The sequence below is a fragment of the Petaurus breviceps genome, unplaced genomic scaffold (assembly GCF_028583685.1).
Source record: "Petaurus breviceps papuanus isolate PSGF00001 unplaced genomic scaffold, PetGlider_PUasm1.0 175, whole genome shotgun sequence".
Lineage (NCBI taxonomy): Eukaryota > Metazoa > Chordata > Mammalia > Diprotodontia > Petauridae > Petaurus > Petaurus breviceps.
The window spans coordinates 40,003,789-40,017,699 of record NW_027185764.1 but is presented as its reverse complement, the minus strand read 5'-3'; positions in this window follow the sequence as shown (position 1 = coordinate 40,017,699).

The following is a 13,911-nucleotide window of genomic DNA, read 5'->3' as shown; positions in this document are numbered from 1 at the left end:
CTGAATTCCTTTTAAATGCAATGACTAAAACTAGTCTTTAACTAGAATTAGACAGAAAACATGACAAAATAAACCCCTCTTCTCTCAGTAGGGAGAGGTGCAATACAGATTGCCTGCACTGATTGCTGAATTTTTTTTTATTTTTAATTAACTGTTTTCCTTTATTACAAGAAAGGTTTCTGAAGGGTGGAGGGTGGAATAAAATCAGTATGTTGGTACAAAAACACAAAAAGTAACTGCATAATTTTTAAAAGAAAAGAAATAAGATACATTCATTCTGGTGGCAACCAGAAGTCTATAAAGGGGCTTATAAAGTCTATTAAAAAGAGCGTAAACTATGTGGTTGACTCTCAAAGGTAACAAACTGACAATGCCATTGCAAATGATTCTTAGGAAGAAGAGGGTAAAAGGATTATCTAAAAAGAGGGATGTAACTGCACAGGAAGCAACTTAAGTTAGCACTGATTTTTAAAAGGCTCTTTTAAAAGAAGAAACATAGAAATATATTTGCAGAAAGGTAAGGCTGACCTATAAGGAGAGTCTAAAGAGAACTCAAGTAAGAATACCTTGAGGCTTACAAAAATGCTAAGAAAAAAAAAGAGTGAGATGGAAGCTTTTTTAGATTTGCTTTTATTGGGGCAGGAGAAATCACCCAATGTCACAAAGGTGTTAGCTATTTTACAAAGGAATTTGGTTATGTGTTAATAACATCATTGTGAAAAGACATTCCTTCTGGCTCCATTATGTGCATAGGGAGCTGCCCATAGTGGAAGATAAATTTGGATGTAGGAAGTGAGGCCCCCTCATGGGTGAATTTTAAAGCTATAGGAACAGTATGGTCTCTAGTTTTATGGTAATGTAAAGCCACTCTTGTTTTTGAGCTACTAGGGCCCAAGGTGAAAATCACGTTTTGAAAAGTGTCATCTTAAATCAGTCTACAACTTAGATTAGATATATGGATAAATGATATATACTTATATGAATGCTATATGGATAAAAGATAGGACTTGACAAGTGATGGAAAGTAAGGTGTTAAGGAAGTGAAGACATTTAAAATTTTTTTTATTTTAAAAATAATTTTTTTAATTAAAAAAATTTTTAATTTTTTTAAAAAGCAATTCCAAGATTTTAAACCTGGGAAATTGTAGTTCAGACCTAGAGAGGAGTCAGCTTCTGATGTTCCTGAGAGACACCTCGGATGGGGGCATAAAACAAAAAGAGAGATTTGTATGACAATCCTGCAAGATGAAACCTTTGAAAGCCCAGAACTTTGGTCCTGGGCCATAGACCATGATTATTATTTGGCATTACAAATTTAGGACTGTAGAGATCATTTTTTCCAACCCTCTCATTTCATAAATGAGGAAACTGAGGTCCAAAGAGGCCCAGAACTATAGCACCAAATTTAGACATGCCAGTTCAATATTAAAACCATCTTACAAACTGTTCTTTAGAGTGGTTTGTGTCCCCAATCAGTTTTCCCTAGGAACATTGCATATAGTTTATGTCTAGATCTTTAATAAGAAGAAAATGGTGATCTCCCCTGAAAACACTCTGGCTAAGACAGGTTGTTTTATCTCACGTGACAGAAAATTGACCCAAAGCCTCACATCTTTTTTTATAATCTTTAAACAGTTTCTATTAAGCTCTACCTCTCTCAGGGATCTGTACATTTCTGTAGAGTTGAGTCTCTCCCACAGGAGGAAAGAATTAGGAAAGAAAAGAGAGTCCCTTTTCTCTGAACCAGTTTAGTCCACAAAATTTACAGTACTGATGAAAGGCAAAGTCTAGGTTTATTGTACCACAAAGTGGTTCTGCCTCTTACTGTTTCCTGGGTCTGGTTCCTTCTTTGTTCCACAATTCCTCGACTTGGTTCAGAAACTCACCATCATCTAGGAGCTCAGCCTCTCTATCTAAGGAGTTTTCTATTCACTTCTTGTAGCAGTTGCCATCTCTGTGACCATGTGGTTCCTCCTAAGACCACACAGTACCCTAGGGTATACACTTTCTTCTGTAGTCCTTATAGACACACAGTCTTCTCCATCAGGGAACTAAGTTTCTATAGCCCATTTCATATCTAATTCTAACTTCTTTGATTCTCTTAGATCCCAGAACTCTGTGTTTGCTCTTCCTTTTAAAACCAGCTGCAAAGCAATGACTCAGGTGTGTGGCTAACCATGACTCACTCAGTCATCCTCAGTATGGGATCAGTGATCAATGAGTATCTTTTAAAGGAGACATTGTCATTACTAGAAGTATTTCAAATGTGGCATCATAAGGATGTTAACCTTGACCAGGCTTCTTCTAGTCTATGTTGTCTCTATATTGTCTTCCCTCCCCCACCCCAATTAAAAATTTGTAGTCCTTACAAATCACAACAGAGTACCTTTTATACAGTGGTCTACATCTTTAATTTGGGATTTCTTTTAATCTGGGAAACTCTGTAGTGTCCAGCAATTCACTAAATGTAGCAGCTATATGATCCTATTTTGTGAACTTCTTTCCAGGTACCTTATGTTTCACCTAAGGGTCTTGCTGTGTGTAAAATCCTTTCCCTAGTGCCTTTATCACAGTTAGGCCTCCTCATATTAAGGTTTTTTGGGAGCATCCAGACCTTCTGTAGCTGGAAGACCTGATTGCTTGAACTCACCACAACACATCACTGCTCACTATTCCTATCAGCTCAGAACTATCTTGATACCTTGCAAGGATGTCATATAATCTTGGTTACACTTTTGCAGAAAGTATGGGCTCAAACAATAACACTCTTCTTCCTCTTTTTTTTCTCTTCTTCCTAATAATAATAATATAAATAGAATCAAAATAAAATAAGATTAATCACTTTAATCCCCCTTTCCCAAAGGGAGTTATGCTTCCTTTCTATTGCTCCTTTCTGGTCACACCTTCTTGATGCACTTAATATAATTATTAAGTGCCTAGAGAAGTAGAAATGAATTTTGATTGTGAGGGAATTAAAGATTGGTTAAATAAAACATGAGAGATTCTGAGAGGTAGGCTTAAAGTTTCAATTCCATAAGGGTTACTTGTGACATTATTTGTCTAAAAAAATAGTTAAACTAAATAAGGGAATAGACTACTTTTAGAGGAACAAACTAACTATTTAGGGAGAGGGTCAGCACCAGTAGTCAGTGACTTGGTAGTCATGGAAACCCATAAAACAAAGGAAATGCAAAATACTGTAGTCCTCAATCCCATGCCTCTATCTCCTCTCCCATCTACACCCCCACCACCAGCACCCCCACTAATCCCTGCTTGTAATGGTGACAAAATGTTAGGAAAGGAGACAGGTGATACTAAGGATTAAATAGTTTTTGAACATTCACTTAGCTTTTTCTAAATGCAAGGTCCTTGTCCAACGATCAACATGTAAATAAGCTACTGGAGGAACTAAATCACATCCATCATAACATTCTCACTATAACCCAAACCAGAAGACAGAAGGTGAAGCTAAATGGAAGGAAGACTCACAGGTTCTCCTTAGAGAAGCAAATAAAGGGGTTTTGATGGGGTTGTTTTTTTTTCCTGAATCCAAAAGCAACAAGAAACATAATTTCATTGGACATTTGGTAATTTCTTAGTTCAGTGCTTATGACAAATATTTGAAAAATGACAGTCATGAAAACAGTCACAGCTTATGTGTGTCAGTACCTGTTGTAGAAAATGAAGATGTAAAGAAATCCTATGAAGAGCTCAGTAGGACCCTTCAGTTTAAATCAACATATACCTCAATATTTGTGACTTCAATTTAGGGGAGGGAAAATATGAAGATAAAAACAACAACAAAGAAGTTAGAAAATATGGTTCAGGAATAAGGGATTAAACAAACCAAAGACTTGTAGGCTAAACAGAAACCCTATGCCTGTATCATAAACTCTTTCTTAAAGAAAATAATTGATAGTCACCAGATATGGCAAATACCAAATACTATCATAAAAAATGAAATTGATCATATTTTATTGGAAAGGAACTGATTTGAGTTATTTTAGAGTTTTGTCTGTTTATAATCAGTTCGTTGAATTATTAGAGCAAAAATCAAAATTAATCATGACCCAGAAGACTAAAAATATGAAAAAGATAAGGCATGAAATTAAAACCACTCTAACATGACCAATGTAAATTCATCTGTAAAATCTTACTGAGAAGGATAGTGAAACATTTTCAGTGGTGTTATCTCATAAAACAGTGAGGAGCAATGAAGGGGAAAACAAATTTAAAGTAAACTTGGTAAGAGACCAATCAAAGTAAAGTCATTTGAGGATAAGCCTAAAAAGAAAATAACAAGCAAACAAAAAAAATGGTAAAGGTATATAAATATTTTTATATATTTTTATAATATATAATTCTTACATGTGGACTCCAAATCACAGTCCAGAATGTACTGCTGGTGGAAGAAGAAATAGCACTAAAAAAAGCAAAGATGGGAAAAGCAGGTGGACTAGATAAAGGAGGTATAAAATGAATGTAACATAACTTTGACAGCACTAAAGGTTCAATTCTGAAGGGATGTGAAGATGGGAGGATGCCAAGTGGCATGGAAAAAAAATCTTAGGATGTATTATTATTCCACCCCCCCCCAAAGCAACTGAGAGAAGAACATTGATGACTACTACCCCTTATACCTACTTTCCTGTCTGTAAAAAAATTTTAGAAGAATAATAAAAAGACACATTCAAGACAACCTTGATGAAGCAGGCTTTTGCAAGTGATATTCCATTGTTTCAATCACATTTGATTAAAAGGCATAGAAAATGCATGACCTGGCTCTACATATTGTTTGTTTACTATTAAAAAAGCATTTGATTCTATAGAATAATATGCTAACCTATGGGCTTTTGTCTGGTATCTCCCTAACATAAGACAAAATCATGTAATAGATTTTGAAAGGTGTAACAAGAGGAAGTCTTAGTTTCCACATTAGTGGTTAATAATGATACTATAGAGACAGCCAGGTGATATAGTGGATAGAGCATTGGATATGAAGTTTAAAAAATTTGAATTCAAATCTAGTCTCAGACAGTTACTAGCTGTGTGACCCTGGGCAAGTCACTTAACCTCTTTTTGCTTCAATTTCCTAACATGTAAAATGGGGAAAATAATAGAACTTACCTCCCAGGTTGTTGTGAGGATCCAATGAGATAATGTTTGTAGATCACTTAGCACAGTGCCTGGCACATAGTAGGCACTATATAAAAGTTATTATTAATGTGTACTTTATCTACTTTATAGAGTTTTTCTGACCCTTCTTAGATCAGTTAGAAATGATCAACACCCTCTCTAAACTCTTACTGTTCTCTTTAGTTCTCATATACTTCCTACTTTGAATTATATTAATGTAATGTGTTTCTTATTTACTGCTTGCTAGATTATATATTCCTTGAGGGTAAGGACCCTCATGAAAACACTTGACAAAAAAAATAAAGTAATATATGAAGTAAAATCAAAGTAAACGAATTGAGTTTAGCTCAATATTGTTCGTTTCAATCCAATCATTTCTTGGCTCTACTTTTTGCTTTGCCTGTAGAAAGTCTATAATTCTGTTTAGAATTGCAAGTTAGGTCCTTCCTAACATGATTTTTTTTCTGTGCTCACCAATGAAAATTAATTTAATTTTATTTCGTATATCTTTGTTTTTGCACAACTTGAAAAAATATGTCAGAATTTTCTTTTTGCATGAAAAATCAAAGCACCAGAATGTTCTGGTTGGTAGTTGACAAATAACTCCAGTGTCATTTCATTCTCTTGATCTCCTAAGCAGATAGGAATTCTGATGTGTTATTGCCTTATTTGTTTACTGTTGCCCTGTTCTCAAGTAGGTTTCAGAATATAGTGAAATAGTCAGGCTTTCAAAGCTTGGCATTACTAAAAGTAAAAGCTAATTTAGTCCCAAGGTTGCTAAAATGCAATACTTTATATGTACAATTCCTCCTTTTGCAGTTGACACAAAAATTTATTTCAGCTCCTAAGCAATAGGCTGTTTTCCAGTTCAGTTCAGATAGCACCTCTATGGTTTTTTCCCTAGCACCTTTATTTCCAGTAATAGCACAGGAATAATTTTAACTAATCATATAATTACTAACTATGTGCTTATGCTTGCTATTATTAATTTTCATCCCTGGATTTTCAGGTGATTATAATAACTCACATGATTGCAAAGTATTTTCATATAGATTATGTAATTCGATTCTCAAAACAATCTGGTAAAGTAGGTAAGACAAAAATTATTGTTATACAGATGTGGAAAATGAGTCTCAGAGAGCTGAATGTTCAGTTGTGAAGAAATAGGAATGGCAGGAATTATGAGTCTTGAACCAAGACCTTATACTTATACCCCACCTGCTGCTAGTTGCCTCAAGACATAGACTACCAAGGAGTTCAAGGCAGTAGTAGAAGACCCCTACTCTTCCTGGAGGGGTAGAGCTCTCCCTTGCCCCTACTATTTATCTTTATAACATCCCTGCTCTGCCATTATCTAGAAGCTTCCATACCCAGTGTTTGTACTACCTATTTGGTTCATCCAGACCTCTCTTCTTTGCCAATACCTATCATTTCTCTGCCTGTGAAATCAGAGATAGGAAACCAGACTTGCCTGAGCAAGAACTCTTCCCTCCACCTGCTTCCCATAAAACCCATGACCTTCAGCTACCTCAAGGAAGCACCATGATATGCAAATGATTTTGACCTAAGCTGAGTTGAATGACCTTTTTGAAGTGCCATCTTCTTTCTCCTGCTGTAGCCTAAAAGTCCACATATCCACATTCCTTGTCTTGGGCATTTCCTTCAATTTTTTTGCCTCTGTCCTCAACCCTATGACCCTGCTCTTTTGTTTTGCTTTAGGCCCTTGTCTTCCCTTGCATTGGTTAAAATTTACCAAAATAAAAGTCTTGTTCCTTTTAGGAAACCCCTCCAGGTATTATTGCATTGTAATGGCTACGGGCAGTAGATGAACAAGTTTTATAGAGTAGAAAGAAGACTGGATGTGAAATCAACTGACTTGGGTCCTGGTTCCAGGCTTATCATGTGACCTTAGGCAAAGTACTGCACCTACCTAGGCTCCAGTTTACTAATCAATAAAATGGAGATTGGAAGGATTAAGGGAAAAGCATAGACTAGATAATCTCTGAGACTCCTTATGACTCTAAAATTCTGTCATTCTTTTAATTGATACTGATCCTAATTTTCTCTCATGTGTATGGGAATTGAGGCTATTTCTAAATCCTTGCCTTCCTAAAAGTGTATAGAATAAACCATTTCATACTTGAGATTATCTCCATTAACCAAGGAGAGTATCCTAGCTTAAGGAAGAAGAGACTTGATGCATCATTTTCTTTAAAATCAGTAACTCATTTCCCTGCCTTTTAGTCCCCAGTGAAGGGATCAGCAAATTTGAAGGTAGGACTGACAAAAGAGTTTCAAATGAATCTATAGGTAGTTGGAGTAGGGGAATCTAGGTGTATATACTAGGTCAAGAGGAAGATGGAAGAGTTCTGATTCCTCCTTCAGCAGGTCTTTCCCTATTCCCTGGCTTAACTCTATAATTCTACCAGCAGAGCTTTTGTCTTTTTAACTCAAGCCTTTGATCCCTGTTAAAATGAAAATTCCTCTGAGAACAGTAAGATTTTAAGCCCTCATGAATATTTTAGTGTAAATTAAATTAATCATCTCCATTGAATTCCTGCTCCATGACTTTTCCTAGTGTAATGGTGGTCCTGGTTCTTAAAGAGAGTACCAATGGTACATAAGCTCAAGGGTTAGAGTAGAAGGCTGGCTCCAGGATGATTAAATTTTCAGCCACCGCAACACCTAGAGACCATCTATTGGGTTGTAAATGGGTAGGTAGTGCTATGTATCCGTGGAAAGAATAGCCACATGAACAAAATAATGGATCCTGGGACCATTGAAACTGAAGTGAAGCCAGAGATCAAATCTTGATAGGGGAAGGAAGGTGTCAATGATAACATTGAGGATAACATTGACTTGCTGAGGCAAGAGAGAGAAGTTGTCATGAAGGAAGAGCAAAGGCAAAGAAACTGGGATCTGGTAGGAGGAGAAGGCATAGAATATGAAACTTTATTTGACTAGCCATATCTGCTGGGATCAGTTGCCTGAGATGGTTGGTGTCAAGTCTGTTCTGCAGACCTCACCTCTCCTGATTTGCTGGACTTTATCATGCATGCCACAGAAACCTCTTGACCCTGGAAACTCACTTACCCCTGAACTTCCCAAACTATTACCCCTGCAGCCTCTTCCTTTGATTGGCTGGTTCCTCCCACAACCTCCAATTTAAGGACTCTTAGGCCAACCATATCTTCATTCCCCTCCAGGCTGCCCTCCTGACTCTCCAGACTTTTCCTACCATGCCCAGGTGTGGGTAACTCCTTCCCCTCCACCTTTTTGGGTTCCTATTGTGTCTTCCCCCATTAGAAGATAAGCTCCTTGAGGCTAGGGACAATCTTTCTGCTGCTTGTATAACAAGCACTTAGTACAGGGCCATGCCTAGCATTGTGAATGCTTAAGAAATGCTTGTTAACTTGACTTGAAAAGGCCCAATTGTACTTCCCTTGGTTGCAACTAAGAAGGGAAAAGACAGGGAGAGTATCAAATAGATCTTCAGATAGTCATAATGACACAATGTCTTCCCACTACACTACATTCCATTCATTTCAATTCTGTAAATGTTTCTTTTGCTTGCATCACAGCACCACATTGAGGTGACATTCCTGTTGTGGTAATGAGTAAGTGTCACACCCCAAATTTCTGGGCATTAGGTCATAACTTTGGGACTGTTGATTCTTCTTTTTACCAATAAAGATCTTCTTTGCCTTTGCCATATTATTTTATGTTGCTAAGGCAGAGTAGATAAATGAGAATTCAAATTAATTGGTTCAATGGGGATATAATTAAACAAAAATGAAGGGAACATGAAGTCTGAAACAGTTTGTCTGATATTCACAAAAGACATATTTGCATTCAATACTCTCTAAAAATTACTCTAATCCTCAAACTTGACATACACTCATTTAAAAATAGTTAATACATTAGCAAAATGTACCCTGACATGAACATAAACTGTGCTATTTTTCTTGAAATTATTGAGGGTGCCAAAGAGAGTTTCTTAAAACGATTTCCAAGCATTTCCTAAAATTGACAGATGAGTCATTTCTAAGTATTGTGCCAAAATGAAATAAAGTATGTAATAATTTTCTATTACTCTGAAACTTTTGCTTTTTTAAAAATTGAAATTAGGCTTAAGGCTATAAACATTTTCTCCCAAATTAATTCAACAGACATTTATTCAATACCTACTATGTGTAAAGAACTAGGCTTGGCACTAAGAACACAAAGACAAAATGAAATATAAATGAGCTCCATATGACTTGAAATGGTCTTTATTTTCTGTTACATCATGCCATTATTATGGTATAATCTTATTATAATATGGCTTATTGTGGCCCTAAGATACGGCAAATGCCAGCCTCAGTCCATGATTTGGGCTCCAGACAAAGAAGGAGGGGCTGCTCTCTCTGATACTGAAAAAAAAATATCCAAGGGCTTAGTACACACAACCAGCTTCTAAATTCCCTCAGTGGATTATATGTGGCTGCCTGGTAACAGCCTTCTTCTTTCTTGTCTTCATGATTTTTTTTTTCCTTTTGAAACTCTCTTGGATTGTCATTTACTTTGATAAAACAGAGAGAGTAATGAGCTCAGGGTCAGACCTCATTTCAAGTGTGGCTCTGACACGCTATGCCTCTAAGCAAATCATTTAATATCTCAGGGCCTCAGTTTCCTCATTTGTAAAATGAGGATTACCACAGTTGAACCATGTATGTCAGAGTGTTGTTATGAAGAATCACTTAGTAAACCGTGAAGTTCCATGGAAGTGTAAGTTATTGGGGGCAGAGCCAAGATGGTGGAGTAAAAACAGGAACTCCGCATGGCTCCTGCTCCAAACACCTCCAATACCTGTAAAATATGACTCTAAATAAATCTTAAAGCTACAGAACCCACAAAGTGACAGAGAGAGATAAATCTCTCTCTGAAGGCATCCCAGGGGACTGAAAGGAAGGGTCTTTCACACCAAGCTGCAGTCCCCCGTGAACCATCCCTGACCAGACCCAGGCAACCAGGAAGAAATAATTTGAGTATTGTGGAAACACAATTAGGGTAACACAAGATTTAGCAGCTTTTACACAAAGGGATCGAAGGACTTGGAATATGATATTCCAGAGGTCAAAGGAGCTAGGATTAAAACCAAGAATCACCTACCCAGCACAACTGAGTATAATGCTTCAGAGGACAATATGGTCATTCAATGAAATAGAGGACTTTCAAGTATTCTTGATGAAAAAACCAGATCTGAACAGAAAATTTGACTTGCAGATATATAAAGCAAGAGAAGCATGAAAGGTAAACAGGAAAAAGAAATCATAAGGAACTTATTAAAGTTGAACTATTTATATTCCTACATGGAAAAACAATAATAAATTATCTCATATAAAAGAGGCAAGAGAAAACTGTTACAATGGAGGGGAAGAGCAGGAATTTGGCTTAAGGAGGGAATAACATACACACTCATTTGGGTATCTTACCCTACAGGAAAGTAGAGGGGAAGGGGATAAAGAAGGGGGATGGTTGAAGGGAGGGCAGATTAGGGGAAAGGGTAATTAGAAGCACATACATTTGAAAAGTGACAAGGTCAAAGTAGAAAATAAAATAAGTGGGGAACAGGATAGGATGGAGGGAAATATAGTCTGTCTTTCACAATATAACTACTATGGAAATGTTTTGTGTAACTACACATGTACAACCTATTCAGCTTATCTTCCCAGTGGGGATGGGTGAAGAGGGAAGAAGGGAAAGAATCTGGAAATCAAAGTTTTAAAAACAAATGTTAAAAAAAATGGTTTCTTTTTTTCTTTTTTCTTTTACATGCAACTGGGAAATAAGATATACAGGCACTGGGGTATAGAAATCAGTCTTGCCCTACTAGAAAGTTAGAGGTGGTATGGGGTAGGATATGAGAGAGAGCAGATTGGGGGAAGGGGTATTCAGTAGGCTCGCTATCTTGGGGTGGGAGTAGGGAAAAGATAAGGAGAAAATTTGTAACTCAAAATCTTGTGGAAATGAAAATAAAAATAAATTTAAAAAGAAATGTAAGTTATCTTAATCAAACAACTACTTATTGATTTGAACATATATAAATATTGTGGGATGGAAGAGGGGGAAGCTTTTAATGGGAATGCAAATTTGGAAGATCTTCCCTGCCCCTAGGCTAAAGTGCACCTGAAGCCTGGGGTGGGAGGCTTGTTTTTCAGTAGATAATTCTTGATTGGCCAGTGGGTCCAAAAGGTTGTTACATTCTATGAGCCAGGAGAAGGCTATATAAGCCCTGATGTGTAGCTTTGTTTTGGGGCTCACTTTGAGAAGTGTTCTGTGATTTGATGTGGATTCTGGGAAGCCGTTGTCCTGAGCCCCCCGGCTTGGAAAAAACCCAGATATTGAAACCCAGATGTTGAGTGGGTATGGATGTTATGGTTGGACAGTTTGGAAATCTGTCTACTTGATCTGTTTCTGTCTTGATAATTCTGTCTGTGTATTCTGAAGTTCGGGGTGCTGACCTTTTTCCCCTGAACTAGGTAAATGATACATGTTTGACTTATTAAAGTAAGCTTGTTAACCTATTTTGAGTTGCTTTCCTTTAACAAAGCAGATCCAAGAACCTGTGGTGGCAGCAAACCCTGAGGACGCTTGGGGTGCTTGCTGCTACAAAGCTTCACACAGTGCAATTTATACTTAGCCCAAACACAATTAAGATTACTTTAGCCACCTGTAAAGTCACAGAATCACAGAAATCTAGAGCTGAAAGATGCCTCAGAGGCCAAAGAACCCAAACAAGAATTCTCATCATGATATTCCCAATAAGTGATATAGCATTTTTGCTTGAACCCCCCTGATCAGGAGGAACCCAATACTTCCTAAACAGGTGATGTTGATGACCTCAACAATTTGATAGTATTATAGCAATGTACAACATATGTCTGACAACATAAAAAGTATTGTGGTTTGAAAAGATCTCTCTCTGGACTTAAAGCCAAAAGACCTGAGTTTGATTTTGGCTCTGACACCAACTAGCTGTCTGACCTTTGGACAAGTTACTTAACCTCTCTGAGTCTATTTAACTCTTTGGTAAAAAATAGAGATGATAATATTTGTCTGGTCTTCTTTGCAGAACTATTATGATGATCAAATGAGATCATATGCTCAAACTACTTTATACTTGTGAAATTCTGTGTAAATATTGGTTATTATTATTGCTTCATCAAAGAATATATATCATCAATATGGATACTCCCTCAATTGGTGCAGAAGACAAACCATCAATGTCTTCTCATCTTGTGTGATTCTTGGTCATGGGTATTCCTTATTTATTTTCCATAAATCCCGCACAAAGAAAGGCCCTGGAGAGCTCATTCTGGTTCTTTAAATATTTCATGGACGCAAGGGTCACACTCACCCTGTACAGCTGTTCTCCTTTGTTCTCATTATAGCACTAGTCCATCTTCTTTAATGAATGCATGTGTGCTTCAGGTCATTTTTTAAGCCACTTCTCTCATGAAGATCTTTGTTGGCAATATAATATGTTGTAACCTATTTAAATCCACCATGCCCATTAAAAGATACCTGAATTTTTAAAAATTTTTTGAGTTCATGATGCAATGTAATTCACAGCTATATATAGTATCATCAGGAGAATACTGATGTTACAAAAGATGTTTTTGTTTGTCTGTTTGTGACAATAGTTTGGGATTATTGAAAATACCAAGCAATCTTCCAAATACAATCTATCCCTATTTATTTGGCAAACAGATGGGGTTGATGGATAAAATATTGAACCTGGTGTCAGGAAAGCCTGAATTCAAATTCTGCCTCAGATTTTTACTGACCCTGGGCAAGTCAACTAACCACTCTTTGCCTGTTTCCTCGTTTATAAATGTAACCTTCATTACAAGGTTATTGTGAAGATCAAATGAGATATCCTATGTAAAATACTTTTCTTTTCTTTCTTTCTTTTTTTTTTTTAAAGCAATCGGGGTTAAGTAACTTGCTCAAGGTTACACGGCCAGTCATTTCTGGGTGTGGTGCTGAGTATCCGAGGCCGGGATTTGATCCAGGTCATCCCAACACTGGAGCCGGTGCTCTTACTTGCTGAGCCACCTGGCCACCCCTGTAAAATACTTTTCAAATTGTAATCGCTCTGTAAAAATGCTATTATTATTATTATTTAGTTCTGTGCCATTTATTATCTATCTGTAGGTTATATCTAAGAGATAAAAACTGATGGATATAATGAAGTATTGATCTAATGCTTATCATAATCTGGGGAGTAGGTATTCTTCATTCATCTAATTTATCCAACATGAATCAGCAGGCAATTTCTTTTGAATGATCCTGGAATTTATTGAGGGGGACCTGTGATATTCCGTTAGTAATAAAGTTTGATCTTAGTCCTGGTGTGGTCATTCTAGGACAAAAACCAAGGGTTATAATGTTTTAGGCATTACTTGTTCTGCCTTAGTTCTGGCCTTAGGGACAGTTTAGACTGCATGGTCTTCATTTAAAGTGTGTGCAATAGCCCTTAGCCATGGAGATCCTGAAATAGAATAGGCTAAATGAATAAAGCCCCACTTTTTGGAAACTCCTATATAAATCAGTATTGGGAAGGATGTGCAGTTATTCAGGACTGACAGATTGCTTATTCTCACATGGGCTATTATTGTTATTGATCTGGGTATATCCCCATGGATAGGAACCTGAAGAGTTCTCTCTCTCTCTCTCTCTCTCTCTCTCTCTCTCTCTCTCTCTCTCTCTCTCTCTCTCTCTCTCTCTCTC